This window comes from Mauremys reevesii, linkage group 4, assembly GCF_016161935.1.
Source record: "Mauremys reevesii isolate NIE-2019 linkage group 4, ASM1616193v1, whole genome shotgun sequence".
In the NCBI taxonomy this organism is placed as follows: domain Eukaryota; kingdom Metazoa; phylum Chordata; order Testudines; family Geoemydidae; genus Mauremys; species Mauremys reevesii.
In genome coordinates, this window is record NC_052626.1 from 140607449 (window position 1) to 140627705 (window position 20257).

Below are 20257 nucleotides of genomic sequence, written 5' to 3' on the forward strand. Positions count from 1 at the left end.
TTCAGGTGTGGATTTAAAGGGCCCAGAGCTCCCATGGCTGCGGGGAGCACCGGGCCCTTTAAATCTGGCCCCAGCCTGGCTGCCAGAGCTGTGGGGGAAAATTAAAGGGCTCTGGGCTCCCTGCAGCCGCCAAAGCTCTGAGCCGTTCAAATCCTGCTCAGGAAGCCGGTGCGGTCCGGCACGGCATATTGGCTCTTCCTGGTACGCCGTACTGGTCCGTAATGGTTTATCTTCATCTCTGCTTCAGAGAATCCACGGCTGCGGGGAGCCCAGAGCCCTTTAATTACCCCCTGCAGATCTGGCAGTCGGGCTGGGGCCAGGATTTAAAGGGCTCGGAGATCCCGTGCCTGCGGGAATCCCAGAGACCTTTAAATACCCCCTGCAGCTCTGGAAGCCAGGCTGGGGCTGCGAATTAAAGGGCTCAGAGCTCCCGTGGCTACAGGGAGCCCAGAGCCTTTTAAATTGCCCCGCAGCTCTGGCAGCCGGGTTCGGGTGTGAATTTAAAGGGCCCGGAGCTGCCACGGCTGCGGGGAGCCAGAGCATTGCCGCGCTGGGGCAGGGATTTGAAGGGCCCAGAGCTCCTGCCGCTGCAGGGAGCACCGAGCTTTTTAATTCCCAGCCCCAGACCGGCTGCCGGAGCTGCGGTGGGAGGGGAGGAGGGATTTAAAGGGCTCTGGGCTCCCCACAGCCGCCGGAGCTCTGAGCCTGTTAAATCCCTGCGGAGGAAGCCGGTGTGGTCCGGCTCAGTGTACTGGCTCTTGCCGCTACGCTGTACTGGCCCGTACCGGCTTACTTTCATCTCTGGCTCAGAACTCCTATGGCTGCGGGGAACACAGAGCCCTTTAAATTCCCCCCGCAGCTCCAGGAGCTGGGCTGGGGCCGGGAATTAAAGGGCTCAGAGCTCCGGCAGTTTCTGGGAACCCAGAGCCCATTAAATCCCCCCTGCCCCCACAGCTCCAGCAGCTGGGCTGGGGCCGGGATTTAATGGGCTCAGCGCTCCCCGTGGCTGCATAGATCCCAGAGTCCTTTAATTCCCCTCCATGCAGCTCCAGCAGCTGGGTTGGGTCTGGGATTTAAAGGGCTCACAGCAGGGGGGAAAGTGACTTCCAGGACTTACCGGTACTGCTGGAATCCTGAGGGGGCGTGGCCTCAACCGGAAGAGATGGGGCCTGTCAAGATTTAAAGGTCCTGAGGCATCGGCTATGGCTGGGAGCCGCAGGGTCTTTAAATTAACCCTGGGCTCAGGGGCAAATTAAATGGCCCAGGGCTCAGGCCACCGCGGAGCCCCGAGCCCTTTAGATTCCCCCCGCAGCTCCGGCAGCCGGATTCGGGTGTGGATTTGAAGGGCCCGGAGCTCCCATGGCTGCGGGGAGCACTGAGCCCTTTAAATCTGGCCCCAGCCCGGCTGCCAGAGCTGTGGGGGAAAATTAAAGGGCTCTGGGCTCCCTGCAGCAGCAAAAGCTCTGAGACGTTCAAATCCCTGCTCAGGAAGCCGGTGCGGTCCGGCACGGCATATTGGCTCTTCCTGGTACGCCGTACTGGACCGTAATGGCTTATTTTCATCTCTGCTTCAGAGATCCCACGGCTGCGGGGAGCCCAGAGCCCTTTAATTATCCCCGGAACCCCAGCAGTCGGGCTGGGGCCAGGATTTAAAGGGCTCGGAGATCCCGCGCCTGCGGGAATCCCAGAGACCTTTAAATACCCCCCGCAGCTCCGGAAGCCAGGCTGGGGCTGCGAATTAAAGGGCTCAGAGCTCCCGTGGCTACAGGGAGCCCAGAGCCCTTTAAATTCCCCCGCAGCTCTGGCAGCCGGGTTCGGGTGTGGATTTAAAGGGCCCGGAGCTGCCATGGCTGCGGGAAGCCAGAGCATTGCCGCGCTGGGGCAGGGATTAGAAGGGCCCAGAGCTCCTGCCGCTGCAGGGAGCACCGAGCTTTTTAATTCCCAGCCCCAGACCGGCTGCCAGAGCTGCGGTGGGAGGGGAGGAGGGATTTAAAGGGCTCTGGGCTCCCCACAGCCGCCGGAGCTCTGAGACCTTTAAATCCCCGCTGAGGAAGCCGGTGCGGTCCGGCACAGCGTACTGGCTCTTGCCGCTACGCTGTACTGGCCCGTACCGGCTTACTTTCATCTCTGGCTCAGAACCCCTATGGCTGCGGGGAGCCCAGAGCCCTTTAAATTCCCCCCGCAGCTCCAGGAGCTGGGCTGGGGCCAGGAATTAAAGGGCTCAGAGCTCCGGTGGTTGCTGGGAACCCAGAGCTCATTAAATCTCTCCCCACCCCCCCACAGTTCCAGCAGCTGGCTGGGGCCGGGATTTAATGGGCTCAGCGCTCCCCGCAGCTGCATAGATCCCAGAGCCCTTTCATTCCCCTCCACGCAGCTCCAGCACCCAGGCTGGGGCAGGGAATTAAAGGGCTGAGAGCTCTTTGCAGCGGCAGGAGCTCCGGGCCCTTTAAATCCTGGCTCCAGCCGGGGAAGGCTCAGGATCCCCACAGCCATGGGAGCTCCGTGCCCTTTAAATCCACGCTCGAACCCAGCTGCCAGAGCTGCGGGGGGGATTTAAAGGCCCTGGGGCTCCCAGCCACAGCCGATGCTACAGGACCTTTCAATCTTGAGAGGCCCCGCCCCTTCCTGTTGAGGCCACGCCCCCTCAGTACTCCGGCAGTACCGGGAAGTCCTGGAAGTTACTTTCACCCTTGACTTAATCATTCCTTTACCTGTGTTCACCTTGTGCGCCGGTGACTCCCCCGAGCCGCAGTCGCATTCCACCTCGAAGGGGGTGAACAAAGAGAGGCCACCATGCTCATCGGGGTGTCTCACAAGCAGTTGGGTTTTGGGTTCGGGTTCCGGCGTGTCCATCAACGGCTGGGCCGAAGGGCTCCCCTCGGTCGCTTCCTCCTCCTCCTCGGCACTGTCGCTGATGTAGCGCTTTCTCCTCGGATGGTCAAAGATCCCCGGAGCGAAGACAGAGTCCGAAGTTCTCACGGGGGTGGTGAAGGAGTCCAGGTTTCCTCTCCGCAGCCTTCCCACGAGTTCTAAACCATGTGTCCTTGGTGAGAGATGGCCTCGTCCGTCCCGCATTGGGACTTAGGAGGTGATGGTGCTGCACCCTGATTGGCAGAGGGCCCTGCGAGGAGTTCTTAGTGGGGTCAAACAGCCCACTCCCGGACGGGTCACCCTGCCCCAGAACTCGCCCTGATTGGTCAGAATCCCCTCTTGGGGTGGTCCTGTCAGGACAAAACCGATCCTAATTGGTCGAGGGCAGTGAGAGGAGTTCTTAGAGGGGTCACAAGACACACGTCGGGATAGGTCACCCTCCCACCCCAGAGCTCGCCCTGATTGGTCAAATCTCCTCTTGGGGTGGTCCTTCCAGGAGGAAACCCAACCTGATTGGTAGAGGGTGGTGGGAGGAGTTCTTAGAGGGGCCACATGACACACCTGGCTTCCAGTCAATGTGGCCGCCTTGACCACGAAGTAATACCCCCATGGGGCAGGACTTCCGGTGACAGGTGGGAGGGACTAAGGAGTCATGGGGCAGGGTTGGGGTTTGATTTACGGTGGGGCCTGTCTACTGCAGCCAGGTGGTGCTGACTATGTGCAGGCCCATCCGGAGCCAGAGTCCATATCTGCGCCGGAGGTCGAAGCCGGGTGGTCGAAATTGCCATTGTCGGGGAAGATCACGAGGAGGAGTAGGCAGGGCTGGAGCGGGTGGCTGGAGGGCCTGGAGCGAGGCTAGAGAAAGGCAAGGAGAATACTGAGCCGGGGTTCAGAACCCAAATCTGGAGCCAAAAGGGTCACGCCAAAGTCATAGCCAGAGACCGGAGTCAAGAGTCCAGCCAGAGAAACAGCGAGAAACTGGAGGGCAGGGCAGGGCAGGGGGTACATGCGGGCGGGAATGTGGATGACTTACTGGAGCCTGGAGACCCCTCATCGGGGGACTCCCTTCCTAGCAATAACAGAAGGACAGCGGGATGACAAAGATGTCTCTGAGCCTGGGCTCCAAGCCAAGGGGAGTTCCCATCCAGGCTGTGTGCCAGGACCCCGTCACCCTCCCTGTTTATTTCACACTCTCAGACCCCCTAGTCGGAGGGGAGAATAAAGGGGCAGAAGCAAAGGTGCCCCTGGGGGAAAGGCTCTAGGCCGGGACCCAGTCCACTACCCAGATCTACACCCAGGATTGTGTGACCAGGCCCACAGCCCTTCCTCTGCATCTCAGTTCCCACCTGCCAGACGGGGAGGCTTCTCCCCTGCCCCAGGGTGTTCGGGGGGAGTTTCCTTCCTCGCTGGGAAGGGCTCAGATACCGGGTGGGTGGATTGGGCCCCGGCTGGGGGGATGGGCACAGGGTGTTACTAGTCCCCACTGCCCCAGTCCTCCTCCCTTTCTCCTGGGTCTCCCCTCACCTCCAAAGAGGGAGCCTCGAAACACAGGGCTCCCAGACCCCACGGAGGAGCTGCTGGACCCGCAGGAGAATACGGAGCTGGTGCTGTCACTGAACTCCTGCTCTGGGCTGGGAGGAGGCGCCACAAGTGCCAGGCTGGGGCTGGCGGGAGGCTTCTGAGTCGCCAGGCTGGGGCTGGTGGGAGGCTTCTGAGGCGTGATGGGGGACGAATCCTCCTCCTCCTCCTCCTCCTCTTCTTCCTCCTCCTCCTCACCCCACCACACCTGGGCGCTGGGGGTGTCTGCACCAGGGAGGGAAGGAGAAAGTTTAATCCCTTCTGCTGCTGGGGGGATGCAGTGGACAGAGAAGGCTCCATGTTTCCCCTTTCTCTGTAAGGAGCCCCATGGCAGCCAGGGCCCCACCCTGCCCCTCCCAGAAACTCCCTCAGCCCCATCAGCCTCAGGGCCCTGTGGCAGTCAGCCCCCCACCCCAACATGATCAGGGGAGGCCAGAGCTCCCCGACTCCGCCCAGCATCCCCTGCCTTGGCTGGGGCCGGCGGGAGGCATCTGAGTGGCCAGGCTGGGACTCTTCCTCCTCCTCCTGGTGTCAGTGGGGCTCATGTGGGTCAGTCCCGGTGCCTTGGCGAGCCCATGGGCACAGGGTGTTACTAGTCCCCCACCGCCCCAGTCCTCCTCCCTTTCTCCTGGGTCTCCCCTCACCTCCAAAGAGGGAGCCTCGAAACACAGGGCTCCCAGACCCCACAGAGGAGCTGCTGGACCCGCAGGAGAATACGGAGCTGGTGCTGTCACTGAACTCCTGCTCTGGCCTGGGAGGAGGCGCCACCAGTGCCAGGCTGGGGCTGGCGGGAGGCTTCTGAGTCGCCAGGCTGGGGCCGGCAGGAGGCTTCTGAGTCGCCAGGCTGGGGCCGGCGGGAGGCTTCTGAGTCGCCAGGCTGGGGCCGGCGGGAGGCTTCTGAGTCGCCAGGCTGGGGCCGGCGGGAGGCTCCTCCGGGGCCAGGCTGGGGCCGGCGGGAGGCTTCTGAGTCGCCAGGCTGGGGCTGGCGGGAGGCTTCTGAGTCGCCAGGCTGGGGCTGGCGGGAGGCTTCTGAGTTGCCAGGCTGGGGCCGGCGGGAGGCATCTGAGTGGCCAGGCTGGGACTGGCGGGAGGCTTCTGAGGCGTGATAGGGGACGAATCCTCCTCCTCCTCCTCCTCCTCTTCTTCCTCCTCCTCCTCACCCCACCACACCTGGGTGCTGGGGGTGTCTGCACCAGGGAGGGAAGGAGAAAGTTTAATCCCTTCTGCTGCTGGGGGGATGCAGTGGACAGAGAAGGCTCCATGTTGCCCCTTTCTCTGTAAGGAGCCCCATGGCAGCCAGGGCCCCACCCTGCCCCTCCCAGAGACGCCCTCAGCCCCATCAGCCTCAGGGCCCCGTGGCAGTCAGCCCCCCCACCCCAACATGATCAGGGGAGGCCAGAGCTCCCCGACTCCACCCAGCATCCCCTGCCTTGGGGCGTGGCTGTGCCACCCCCACTGGTGTCAGTGGGGCTCATGTGGGTCAGTCCCGGCGCCTTGGCGTGCCCATGGGCACAGGGTGTTACTAGTCCCCCACCGCCCCAGTCCTCCTCCCTTTCTCTTGGGTCTCCCCTCACCTCCAAAGAGGGAGCCTCGAAACACAGGGCTCCCAGACCCCACGGAGGAGCTGCTGGACCCGCAGGAGAATACAGAGCTGGTGCTGTCACTGAACTCCTGCTCTGGCCTGGGAGGAGGCGCCACATGTGCCAGGCTGGGGCTGGCGGGAGGCTCCTGAGTCGCCAGGCTGGGGCTGGCGGGAGGCTTCTGAGTCACCAGGCTGGGGCCGGCGGGAGGCTCCTGAGTCGCCAGTCTGGGGCTGGCGGGAGGCTTCTGAGTCGACAGGCTGGGACCGGCGGGAGGCTTCTGAGTTGCCAGGCTGGGGCCGGCGGGAGGCTTCTGAGTCGCCAGGCTGGGGCCGGCGGGAGGCTCCTCCGGGTCCAGGCTGGGGCCGGTGGGAGGCTTCTGAGTCGCCAGGCTGGGGCTGGCGGGAGGCTTCTGAGTCGCCAGGCTGGGGCTGGCGGGAGGCTTCTGAGTCGCCAGGCTGGGGCCGGCGGGAGTTTCCTCCGGGGCCAGGCTGGGGCCGGCGGGAGGCCCCTCAGCTGCCACAGTGGTTGGCGGCTCCTGCTGGGCCCTGGGGCGCAGGTCCTGGCTCCTTGGCTTCCTGCAGTGGAAACCCCAGATCTGCCGTCCCCGGCTCCTGCCCTCCGCTGCCTCTCTGCTCCACAGCTGAACCCGGGGCCACTTCTGTTTCGGCCCAGAAGGTGCCTCCGGGTCAGCTAGAGGAGCTGCTGTCTTCCGCCTCCTCCAGCAGGCGAAGCAGCTCCTCCCTTTCCCCTGGCCACGAGCCTCTTCCCTGCCCGCGGGGACAGAGGGGCCGCTCTCCTCCTGAGCAGGCTGCCTGATGTTTGCTGCCGGCTCTGGAGGCACGTGCCCGGCCTTCCTCCTCAGCATCCGCCTTATTCGCTCCATCCTGGAACGGAGTGGGGAGCAGCCATGAGTCTGGCTTCAAAGCAGCCTCTCATTAACGAGCCTGCCTGCTCCCCTGCCCACCTCCCCTCTGCTGAGGCAATTTTTCCTCCCGACACATCCCACCCCAGGGCACAGGAACCCTCCACCTGGGGAAGAAACCCTGACAAGGGACAGGCTGGGAGCCCCAGTGGTGGGATATTCCCACCACACGGGGGATGGCTCTGGAGAACTCCACTTACTTACTCTAGATCGGATGGAGCTGACTGGCAGATGCTCGGGGTTGCTCCTCCGTTCACCCTCCTCGCTCTCCGCACCCAGGTGGCCGGCAACGGGTGCCGCTCAATGCCCTGCCCGCAGGGCAAGGGGTAGACACCAGCGATCGAAACTGGCTGTGAAAACAATACAATGCCACTAGCGGAACGCTCCTGGGATACTCCATAGCTGTACCCGGGGCCACCTCCATTTGGGCTCAGAAGGTGCCTCAGGGTCAGCTAGGGGAGCTGGGGTCTTCCTCCTCCTCCAGAAAGCCAGAGCTGGCAGTGCCAGCAGGACTCAATTCACAGTCTCCCTGGCTCCGAGTGGGACCTGTTGTAGTGACTGATGGATTGCTCCTTGTCCCCCATCCAAAGCCAATAACACATCTCTGGGTTGGCAGTCATGGGTTAGACCTTCTCAGCACCCCTCTGTCTCCCGCAGACCTCAGCTGTTCCTTGGACTGCGGTGGCTTGGACGGTAACAGGAGTGGATATTGTTACTGGCTCACTGGGTGGTTCTAGCTAATGAGGGTCTCAGTCTAGCCTCAGAGGCCCACACCCCCAGACACTACAGGTCAGGGTGGACTGATTTAATTCCAAATGTTTTGTAGTTGTATTTTTGAGTAATTTTCCTAATGAGAGATTGATTCTCATGAAATTCTTAGTGGTGGCCGATGACAGAACACGGAGCAACGGTCTCAAGTTGCACTGTGGAAGGCTTAGCTTGGCTATTAGGAAACACTAGTTCACTAGGAGGGTGGTGAAGCCCTGGAATGGGTTCCCTAGGGAGGTGGTGGAATCTCCATCCTTACAAGTTTTTAAAGGTCAGCTTGACAAAGCCCTGGCTTGGATGATGAAGTTGGGGTTGGTCCTGCCTGCAGCAGGTGGGTTGGACTAGATACCTCCTGAGGTCTGTTCCAGCCCTAGTCTTCTATGATGCTAGGAACAGGGATTCATTCAAACATGCTGACTTGCTGGTTTTGCAGGATACAGAAAAACAAAAAGGTTGACTGAACCATTTGTTTTCATTTCAAACAAACTGAGGTAAAGAAGTATCTCTAGTTCGTGCACTGAACTGATTGTTCCTGCTCATAACGTCCTTCCAGATTTTAGAAGTAGTAGCTCACACCTCCTCCTCTCTAGCCTTTATTCATATTTTACAAGGGGAAAAGAAGCCTTCATCCTTTTTCAACTCCCAATCAGTTTCTTACATTTCAATGAAGTAGCTGCATCAACTGGAATGAAGAAAATATTCTTTCTGCATCCGCAGAAGAGGCTAGTGCTGCCAAAATCTGGCTGAGTGTTTCAATAACTTCTGGACCCCCAGGTGCTTAGGCAATGACTTCCAACAGTTCAGTGCTTTGACTTCCCCTGACACTTGGCAGCAAACATGGACTTCTTCATATATGTAGTTATTTAAATTACTTTAATAGGCTGGAGCAACTAGAGGCCTTAACATCACTTGTCATTATTTCAAATTTTATGCTGGATAAGTTTAAAAAAAAGCTTTTTCAATATAAATTTTAAAAAAACCAGTTTAAATAAAAATAAAATCTCTTTTGTGGGGGAGGGGGGGTGTTAGGTTGTGAAAAAGCCACTGACTGGTCTTGCCCTTGATTTTAGAAGAACTACGTCATCTGAGAGAATCAGAAACTGCTTGTATTCTAGTCAAGGAGAGGAGGCAGCAAAAGTCATCCTAGCAGTAATTTGTTGGGCCTTATTTGCTCAGTCTCAAACAAACAAGTGTGCAAAACTCTAGCTAGTCTCTTTTATGTAGGCCCAGCTAAGAGGTGGTGGGAGGGGCAGGAATGCTGTCTCCCTCCCGGATCCAGTAGCAATTGCAAAGGATATTGCCACAAAACCTACATTTTACTGCCAAACTCTCTAAGCCAGTCCTCTCCTGCGCTTCCTGGGTTCTAAGTTTCAAATCCACAAAACCTTCCCCTTGACAGTCACTGCCCAGGTGGTGCAGCAGGCAGAGGAACCTGAGCAGTAACATTGTGACACCAGAGGTAACTCAGCCACCTGCCGCTCCCTGACTCCACTAACCCGGAGCGTAAACCCGAAGCCTGAGCCCTGCCTTGGGCATCGCTCCCACGGAAACCTGCAGGCTCATTTACTGACTTATGCAAATCACCTGTGGAGAGTTAGCACTGACTGGCTGAATTCATTCTCAAGTCACAACGCCCTTCAGCTTACAGCACGAATGGAAGGGGCGCAGGGTGGAAATCAGGCTTTTCTGGTGGCCCATTTTCCAATTGAGAAGAAGGGACAAGAGGGAAGCAAAATGGCCACATTCCAAACGCTCCCAGCGAGTCACAGGTTAATTCCAAGCCCAGAGGAAACCACTGTCGTCTGACTTTCTCTTTCACTTCGGCCATAGAATGTGCCTCAAAATAATTCCCATAGGAATTAGAGCAGGTTTTTTAGTAAAACACCCAAGCTTGATTTTAAAAGAGGCCAGTTGTGGAAAATCCAGCACAACCCTCAGTGAATTGCTCCAAACTCTAATGTTAAAAATGCTCCTCGCCTTCTTTCCAGTGTGTATTGGTCTAGCTTCAACTTCCAGCCATTGTCTGCTCATAACCTTTCTCTGGTAAAGGGAAGATGGAGGCTTGCTGCAGCAAGGCTCCAGGGCTCTGCGAGGTTCCCCCTGCCCCACATCCCTGTCCTGCCTGGCTGTTGGCAAGGGAGCTCTGTGAGGTCACAGACGTCTCACTCATAGAATCATAGACTATCAGGGTTGGAAGGGACCTCAGGAGGTGTCTAGTCCAACCCCCTGCTCAAAGCAGGACCAATTCCCAACTAATTGTCTTTGCTCAATGGGCTGAGTTCCTGCCACAAGCTTTTGTGAAGTCACTGCCACACCCACCTTTCCCTGGCAGGCCTGACCTCTGCCCCTGGCCAGCCCAGCTGGATGCTTGAGCTGCACCCCGGATCACCCCACTTGCTCATTATTGATTCTGGGGAGCAAGCAGGCTACCCAGTAAAACAGCAGAGTCTGTTCTGCACCCCACACTGAGTTTTTCATAGAGGCTGTGAAACGATTGTTGTGAAACAATTCAGTCTCCTAATGTGGCCTCTATTTCACGGGCTATGAAATTTCACACTCTTAGCACCCAATTAAGCCCAATTGCTTGTAATTCACTAAAAGGCACCTTCCCAACCAGTTATGATGGTAGGACACCAGGAAACAGAGACTCCACCTCTCCCCTGGGTAATTTCTTCCAGTGGCTAGTCTCCCTCACTGTCATCATTACATTGGAAATTGACAACCTCTGATAAGGACCCAATTTATGACAATCTTTTAAATAATTTAAATAGAAGAGAAAAAATAACATTCAGTAGAACATGTTCACTGCCAAGCTTTTCAGACAGTCGCACCACTGATGTGATAGCTAAGGCCCCGGAAGCAAAGCTAGCTGAAATGCTAACCCAGCTTTGGGCAGCAGTAGCTTCCTTGAAAGGTGCAGAAAATATTGTCTTCCTTTCAGTTTATTCAAATCGTTCAGTTCAATCGTTCAAAAGTTTGTTGAAATTCAAGAAAGCCATTGGGCAGTCACAAAACAGGCAAACTTGTTTTCCTCCCTCAATCTGGGGATAAAAACTAGGGGATAGATCTACTGGATCATCAATCTAAAAACATGTGGAGACAAGAATGTATCATTTCAGTTCACGAACCACACATCAAATTGCCTTTGTTTAAGAAATCTGTCAGTTTGAAATGCAAAACATTTTGATACAACTTCTTTCTTATGCTTCTCTTTCTAGCTCTGGCATGGCCTTGCTGTGTGACCAAAGAGAGGTCACTTCTTTTCTCTTTCCCTCGGTATCCTGGGGGATGGAGAAAGTTCTCTCAGCCCTAGCAGGGGAGAGATTGAGCAAGTCAGGCGCGTTAGGGCCCTCGTTCTCTAAGGGACAATGGGTGATTGTTGTTTGGGGCAAGAATCCCAACGGATTTGTTACTTGTCCCCCAACCAAAGCCAATAACACCTCTCTCTATTTTCAGTCATGAGTTAGACATTCTCAGCATCCCTCTGTCTCCCGCAGCCCTCAGCTGTTCCTTGGATTAGGGAGGCCTGGATGCTAAGAGAACTGGAATTATTTTACTGCCTTCCTGGGTTTTACTAGCCCATGAGGGTCTCAGTCTGGCGCCCAAGGCCCACACCCCAGACACTAAAGATCAGGATGGGTTGATTTCACTCAAAGTTTTTTGTATTTGCATTTTTGAATTATTTTCCTAATGAAAGATTGATTCTCACGAAATCTTAGAGCTGGCAGATGACAGAACAAGGAGCAATGCTCTCAAGTTGCAATGTGGAAGGCTTGGATATTAGCAAAAACTTTTTCCCTAGGAGGGTGGTGATGCCTTTGAATCTGCTAGGATAGAGTCCCCTATCTTGTATCTATATCTAGAGCCTATATTTTTTCTTACCTTCCACACAGATGACAATGTCTTTGAAATAAATCCACACAGATAAGACAAACGCACGAAGAGAATCTCCTCTACAGCAACTGGCTCTTGGTCCTGAATGAGAGACCGCGAGCTGGAGGCTTGCTGCAGCCAGGCTACAGGGCTCTCTGAGGTTCCCCCTGCCCCGCATCCCTGTCCTGCCTGGCCGTTGGCAAGGGAGCTCTGTGAGGTCACAGACGCCTCATCATCTTTGCCCAATAGGCTGAGTTCCTGCCAAAGGCCTTTGTGATGTCACTGCCGCACCCACCTTTCCCTGGCAGGCCTGATGTCTGCCCCTGGCCAGCCCAGCTGGATGTTTGAGCTGCACCCCGGATCACCCCACTTGCTCATTACTGATTCTGAGGAGCAAGCAGGCCACCCAGTAAAACAGCAGAATCTGTTCCGCACCCCACACTGAGCTTTTCATAGACGTTATGACACAATTCGATCTCCTAATCTGGCCTCTATTTCACAGGCTATGAAATTTCACACACTTTGCACCATATGAAGCCCAATTGCTTGTAAATCACTAAAAGGCACCTTCCAGAATGACAGGCAGTTGTGACGTGAGGACACCAGGAAACAGAGACTCCACCTCTCCCCTGGGTAATTTGTTCCAGTGGCAAGTTTCCCACACTGTCAAAAATGTGGGCCTACGTCTCATTTGAATTTCTCTGGCTTCAGCTGGCAGCTATTGGTTCTTGTTGTGCCTTTTTTGGCTAGACTGAATTAGCCCTGCCCCATGAAATGCAATCTTCCTGTCCTACTGGACCCCTCAGCCAGGAGAACCCAGTAGGGGCCTCCTAGCTGTTTGTCTGCCCGTCTGGGGACAGGTCTTCCTCTCCGTGGGGATATCAGATGCACCTGCAGCGGCAATGCAGAAGTGAGTGCGCTGCATCAGCCCAGTATTGAGCTCAGGGCTTTGGCCTTGGCAGCTTCTGCTCCAGTCACATCTCTGGGTGCCCGGACTCAGAGCTTCTGGCCCCCTGTGGCTGCAGCCAGTGCTGGGGCACTGGGCTCAGGACTTTCATGCCCCTCCCAACTCCTGCCGGCGCTCTGGGTGCCTGGGCTCAGGGCTTCTGCCTGGCATCTGCAGCGGGGGCTCGGGGCTTCCCTTGCAGTTCCTTCTGGGGCTCAGGGGTCCATTTCTCTGGATGCCCCGAAAATGGTAGGAGCCGAGGTGCTCCCAAGTAGTAGGTAGGAACTGAGGTGCTGCCAACAGCAGGGACCCACCTGCACATCTGGGAACCTCCTCTAACTTCAGAAAGGTTGCTGGCTGCTGCCCTTGGAGCCCAGCTCTGAAGGCAGCACAGAAGTGAGGGTGACAATGCTGTGACCCCGCCCCCCCACAACAACCTCTGAACTCCCCCATTCTCCCAGGTTGGTCGGGACCCCCATGGTTACAATACCAGGAAATGTCAGGTGGAAACATCTGAAATGGTGATGTCGGTCAATTTCAAGGTGAGAGGGTTTGTAAATTAGTCAAAGCGAGCCCTGAATTTGGTAGGGACGTGGCTATTATGGAGGCCCGAGCAGGTTTGCACTCCCAGTTCTCCTGAAAGGCCGTGGAGAATTCCTGCTGCCTGAGAAACTTCCCAGAACAAGCTACCAGGACTGGGAGGAAACGAAGGAAGCCAACCAAAGCCTGAGCTAGGATGGAGAGCATTGATCCAAGCCGTGTTTGAACCCCTCCACCCCCACCTGCCTGCCTGCGGTGAAACGGACAGAGGGGCACTGATTTCTAGTTGTGAACTTGCTACAGACCGTGGGCTTCAGCACAAGCCGTACAGCCCATACTCTGAACTCTTGGATAAACAGCAAAGCTGGCTTTTCCGAAACCTTTCCCCCCAGTGCCCTGCAACCACTTGGGATTGTGCCCAGCAGAGGCTGGTGGAGGGGAGGGGAAGGGAGAGGAGGCCATGCAAATGTTGTGGCGTCTGCACTACCCCACAGATACACACAGCAATGCAGGGCATAATATCCAGGACAGTAAATTATTTGGCCATAACCTACAAAATCCTCAGTGTTGAAGGTCCAATTTCTCTAGAAAACAACGGGAGGGAGGGGTTAGAGAGTTGCAGTAACCACCTGGACTTCCGGTCTCTGGCCAGCCACATCCCCCTCTCCAGAGTTTTCACTGCTATCATCTCCAAACTGGCCCTCCTGATCTAATGTGAGGTCACATCCTGGCCTTTAGGGACATTGGCAGGATCTTCCCTGTTCCCAGCTGCAGCATCACCCTCGTTATCCTGCCAGATAAGGATACCACCAGGGCTCAGCTAAATGGCATGTGGCATGACAGGCTTTTTGCTGGGGGCCCTTGACAGCGCCCAGTCGAGATCTGAATCGGAGGGGCACGTGCAGGTGCATTGCATGACTTTTTACTGGACTCCTGGACCCTCTCATGCTGCTGCTGCAAACGTTCTTTCTCGCTCAGCGCTGAGCAGCAGAATGCTCCTTGCCCTTTGGCTGTGCGACATCCAGACGTCTAGTCCTGCTGCTCTGAAAAAAAAACGTCTTCACAGCTCTAATCCTGGCAGATATTGATTAAAATCTTGCCATGCTCCTCTAAGTGTATTTGTGGGCTGGAAGGGACCTCAGAAGGTCATCTAGTCCAACCCCCTGCTCAAAGCAGGACCCATCCCCAGACAGAATTTTACCCCAGGCCTTAGATAGCCTTGTCAAGGATTGAATTCACAACCCTGTGTTTAGCAGGCCAATGCTCAAACCACTGAGCTATTCCTCCTCAGACTGCTGAAGCGCCCGTCAGGCACAGGTTAATATACAGTGAACCATTGTGAACATAATCTTACTGATTTCAACAGGAATGCTGGTTCTTGAACTTAATGAGAATTTATTCCTAGGTTGTGATTTTAATTGACTTCTTATTCATAGCATAGCTCCTGGTTTAATTATGAAAAAGTGATAGACAGGAAGACACTAGACAGATGGATGCTTTTCTATGGGGCCAGATAGACAGAGACACGGTTATGTCTGGGGTTAGCTAGACAGAAACACGTCATTAGACACACACAGGAGAAAGGAAGGATGGTCCAGAGGTTATTGCACTTGCCTAAGACTTGAGGGGTCTGAGTTTAAATTCTGCCTCCACTGCAGACTTCCTCTGCGACCTTGAGCAAATCACTTAGGGGCAGATTTTTTAAGGGGATTTCAGTTCCTAATTCCCATTGAAATCAATGGGATTTATGTGGCTTAAATACCTTTAAAAACCTGGGTTTAGTATCCCTCTGCCTCTGTTTGCCACTTGTAATATGGAGGTAAGAGAAGGAGACAAGAGACAAGAAGTGATTCTTCTGCCCTACTCCACACTGATTAGGCCTCAACTGGAGTATTGTGTCCAGTTCTGGGCACCACGTTTCAGGAAAGATGTGGGCCAATTGCAGAGAGTCCAGATAAGAGCGACAAAAACATGAGTACCATGTCTCCGTGTGGCTCTCAGAAGCAGCAGCACATCCCCTATCTGGCTTCTATGCATAGGGAAAGCCAGGAGGCGCCACACGCTGCCCGTGCCCCAAGCACCGCCCCTGCAGCTCCCATTGGCTGGGAACCACAGCCAATGGGAGCTTCCAGGGCAGCGCCTGCAGACAGGGCAGTTTGCCCACCCCTGGGCTAAGGGCACACAGTGTTCGCAGTTACATGGCCCATGATGCTAACCCCCATCACTCCCTGGTTAAATCTTCAAACAAGCCCCTTCGTGCTTCCTCCCATTCTGCCCCCACACTCGGAGGAGCTCCCTGTAAACGTCAGCAAAACGACCTCCTCATCCCAGGGACTGTTTGAATCTTTAATTATTCCCTGACCAGCAGGCTTGCCATCTCCTTATGAACTTGCTGCCGCAATGGACCAGTTCTGTGGGATGCTTTGCTGGGTGCAGGTTGTGATCCCACAGTGTTCATCTTAGGCAACTTTTGTGAGTCAGGCCTGGCCTGCTTGATCATACCTGCCAGTGACTTTGCAGCACAGCCATGACCACTGTCTTTTCAGTTACGGTGACCTCTTCACACACCTCAATGCTCTCGAGGGGGATATCCCTACGGGATTCAGGCCTCAGATCAGGAACAGGGGCTGTCTTACAATCCTCTGCACAGAATAGCATCTTGACAACGGCTTCACTGTTGTGATGCACTTTTAACCTGTTTATATGCACAGTCCGAAGTGCGTCCCTGCTGCGGGGCCTGTGTACATTGCAGGTAACAGCGTGACCCCTCCCTACCACCTCAGAAGGCCCCTCCCATCAGTTTTGCAATTGGTACTTTTCCACAAGGAATAACACCAGCAGCAGATCACCTGCATCAAATGATCACCCACAAGGAGAGCGGAACCCCCTTTATCCCATCAAATTGGCACCAGGGCCAGATTGGTTAACCAAAACGTTGGCTAATTGGATGAATGGGAACGTGCCCGGCTGCAGCGCCATCTAGGGACCATAGGAGAGATTGCCCACTTCTGGACCTGTGTGCGCTGGTTGTTGGGTTAATACGGAGAAGCGGATAATAGAGGGTCAGATAAACAGGGTTCTTCTGTATTGTGATCATCCCATTCTTTCCGAGCTGCTTGGCTTCTAGTGAGGCTTTGCGTCACTATTCCAATCATGGATTTAGGGAAACCTAATTTAGGCTCCTCCCTGTGAATGGGAAAGGAAAAGTGAAGTGCTTCAGTAAGATCAACCTGACCAGAATGAAATGGTTCCATTTTTTTGTTTCAAAAGGACATTTGGCTTGAGAAGTGTATTTTATTTTGGATGAGATTATACCTTTCATGTTTTGTGGCCCACAAGCAGACAAGTTAGAGAAAACAATATACTCTTGCTGGACGTTCGCAAAGTCTCGCTGATTTGTTTCTTAGGAGCCAGAACAACAACACGTAAGAACCCAAAAATCAGAGGGAGAGAATGCAGGCTACTGCCTATAACAGAGAGGCACAACTCACTGGGTACCTGCTGACTGGCTGCTGCTACGCCCCGATTGTGTGCTGCCCTACCGTGCTCCCTAGCATGCAAGCACGCCCAGGAACCCTGTCCAACATTTAATGTCACAGTATTCAATTTTAACACAACCACAAATGCATCACAGCATCAACATTTTCTGTTTTACAAGGTCTCTCCTTTTTTGAAACCCTTGTTTCTAAACATGCCATGCGGGATTTGAATCAAATTTCAGCGACTACTTATCATGTGGGTGGAATCACCATTAATGTGTATTCTGTGTAGTTATGTTATTGGCTTCTTTAGGAAATGTGTGAAAACAGGAACACTGGGAAAGCCTCCCCCCCCACAATCACACACACATCACACATTTGCTGCCCACTGGTGCTGCCTGAGCAGTAGCCTTGTGACATCAGAGATAACCCACCACTCAGCACTTCCTCCCTCCGGTTCATTTTCATACTTGGGGAGAATGACTAGCACCCTGGCTGCCATGGCAACAGCTCCCTTTGACAGCTGGTTGCCCCCTTGTTACCAGAACATCATCACCGAAAGGAAGTTTGTAATGAAACAGGGCCAGAGCTGGATAACCGGGACAGCCCCTGCTGTGCTCAGTGAGGTTTGTGCTGCGGTACGGCACTGTGTTCCTTCGCAAAGGGCAGGTGTTTGCTACTGTCCTCAGTAAGGCCTAGGTGAAAACAAGATGCAATCAATTCCAGCTCTTTTTCCTGGATAGTGTTTATCTGCTTCTTGCACATTCAGGGTTATAGCTGAGAACTTTCACCCTGAAGTTGCATAAAATGAGTTTTGTTTTAAGACAGTTTAATTTCATGACTTTCAATACTCTGATCAGCACAGCATTGAGCGGTAAAAGTGGGATTTTCACAAAGATAACAATGGCAATAAAATATAGACTGAACCAACGCATGAGTAAGAGCCTCATTGTTTAAATAGCACATATATAAAATATTTTCTTTCTATTAAAAACTAAGGAAATTAACAAACAAAAACCCCTTTGTTTAATGTTACTTAAGTTTGCTTTCATCAATAAACTAAACCATATAATAATTAGGAAATACAAAGTCAAGGTTTTTAAAAGGGTTAAACATTTAGAAAGTTAAGCATTCTCAGGTTAGCAAATGCCCAAATAAATGTTGCTCTGACATCATTAATTCAGACCTCTTGTGCATTTGTGTGATGATGCAGACTTTAATGACATGATCCCATATTATTATTTTTCCCACAGGACCCCTTCCTTATTCAGAACACAGGGTTTTCTTCTCTGGGGCTGTATATTGAAGGAGTCTTTTGTCTATAGGATCCCTGCCTCATTTATTGCAGAATTAATGTCGCATAGGAAATTCTCATTCTAGTATTTCCTAACTTGAGAGGGCTTCACTTTGCAGCCTTTTAGTCCTCTGTGCATTTCCTAATGTTTATAGCTTGCTTTACTGAGGAGAACAGTCTTTATGACAAAGGGTTTGGTTATTTAATTTTTTTTGTGATGTCTCCATTATTTATCTGCTCAGTGTCAATAGTGTGTGCTTTACAAGACAGAAAAAGCAAGGACACTCCCTCATACAAAGCAGAAGGAGCAATATGTAAACACACAAAGAATGGAATGGGAGAATGAAACACGCGTGGCATTGGTGCTAGCTGTACTGGTAAAACAGAGAGAGAGGGAGGGAGGTGATGTTTAGAAAAAGACCAGATTTTTGATTATGGCCTGTCCCTGTAAATAGCCCTGTCATGGGGTGGCTTGGCATTATGAGGACTGGAGGCCTGAGCTCAGCCAATCCTCGTGGCTAAGGAGGCCCACCTGAACAGGGATCAGCTGATTCGTGTACTGATCAGCAGGGTGCAGAAGAGGAAGTGGCTGAGAGAGTTGCAGGAACTGCAGAGAAAGGAAGGAGCAGCAAGGACAGCTAGAGAGAGAGAGTTTGGCAATAACCTTGGAGGAAAGACCCAGAGAGCAGAGACTAAGGCCAACAACAAAATTGCCTTATGCTGTTCTTGTCCTTTTGGTTTGTCTCTTGGAAAATAAATAAAACCCAGCTGGAAGGGTCGGCAAGACTGATCCGTTGTGAGTGCAGCTCTGGAGCCCGGAGGAGGGAGAGATGGATGGCAGGGTGCTGCAGGACCACTCAGACTACGAGGGGGTGTTTGGGAGGAGGTCCTGAGCAGGGGAGGAGTGGGATTTGGGAGGAGACAGCTCTACAACCAGGGCCAGACAGGAACCCTGAATGTGTGCACCCAACAGCTTTCCTGGAATTTCAAGTTCTAGGCTCCAATCTGGTTGGAAGGTGGCGGTTCAGAACCATCCCTAAATCCCATTTAGTTCAGCTGTGAAGTTTCACAGACACAAGGTCATGTTCCCAGAATTCAAATAAATTGAAAAACCAGCATCATAAACTGCAAGTAGTACCCTGTTCCGGTAAACAGGATGGAACATGACAGGTACCGTTGCTGGAGCGGATGCTGCATGCCAGAGACCAAGTCATGCTCTCCACCACACTATTACAGCCCATTGGGAATCAATTATAAGAATGATGTTAAATCTACTCAGGGTAACTACACCAGCCTAGTAGAACCACAAAATAGTGCAGTCTGGCCACACCCTGTCCTTCCCCTGGATTGCTCCAACCTGCCTCCTATAGCAGGTGCTGGGTCGGGGAGGCAAGGGATGGGTTCTACATCAGCCATAGAGCCCATATCCCCCCAGTGGCAAAATCCTTCGCAAAACTTTTAAAGATAATGCATCTGCATGTGATTATCCCCTGTCCCCTAGAGAAATATGCTGTATTTTAATGAGTCTGCCTGTGCTTGTCTTGATGATCAGAGCTCAAAGGTGCTACAGGGATCCTCTCCCAAATGATGCTATGCCAAACATGAACACACTTCCATCCTAGACTTTGAAATCAAGAAAGACGACATCTCTCAGAAGGTAGGAGTGAACACTATTTCCACTACAATAGAACTGAAATCTCCTTTTGTTAGTTACAGCAGGTAATAGCACTTTTCAGGTCATCTTGCCCAAGGCAGAAATTTGTAGAAGTCAACTTGTTGATTATTTGAATCTATAATGCAGCCATGTGGGAACCGAAAAGAGATTGTTCTGAATCTTTCACATGAATTGTCTCTAATAGTCCATACCTTTTGGAGTGGACCTCTACCATGAGAAACTCAGCCCAAGCACAGCTACTGCCAAATGCAGCAGTCCACTAAATTGCAGCAGATATTTCACCTAAGAGGAAATCCTGGGCCATTGAAACTAATGGTAATTTTGCCATAGACTTCAATGGGGCCAAGATTAAATATGTGAGGATTGATGGTCGAGCATTCTCACAGAGGAGTCTTCTAAACCTGAAGGTCATTTCCCTGGGTACACACGTCCAAACTCTGAGTTTTCAAGGCACAGTGTAAGGCTCAGCTCTTTCTCTGACTGCCATGTGGAGGTTTGGTTGTGTGGAGCGTGGCAGGTTGGAATGCATATTCATTAACACTTTGTAGAACATCACTCCTTTGCCGAGCAGAGATAATGTCAACAAAGGCTCAGTCCAATGAAAATAAATCATTTCTGTGAATCGGATGGGCTTTCATTGATATGGTCAGCTCAGATGCTCTACTGAGCATTATGTAGAATGTGTTTACATTAGTCTTTTCTCTGATGTTTTTAACTCCATCTTTCCT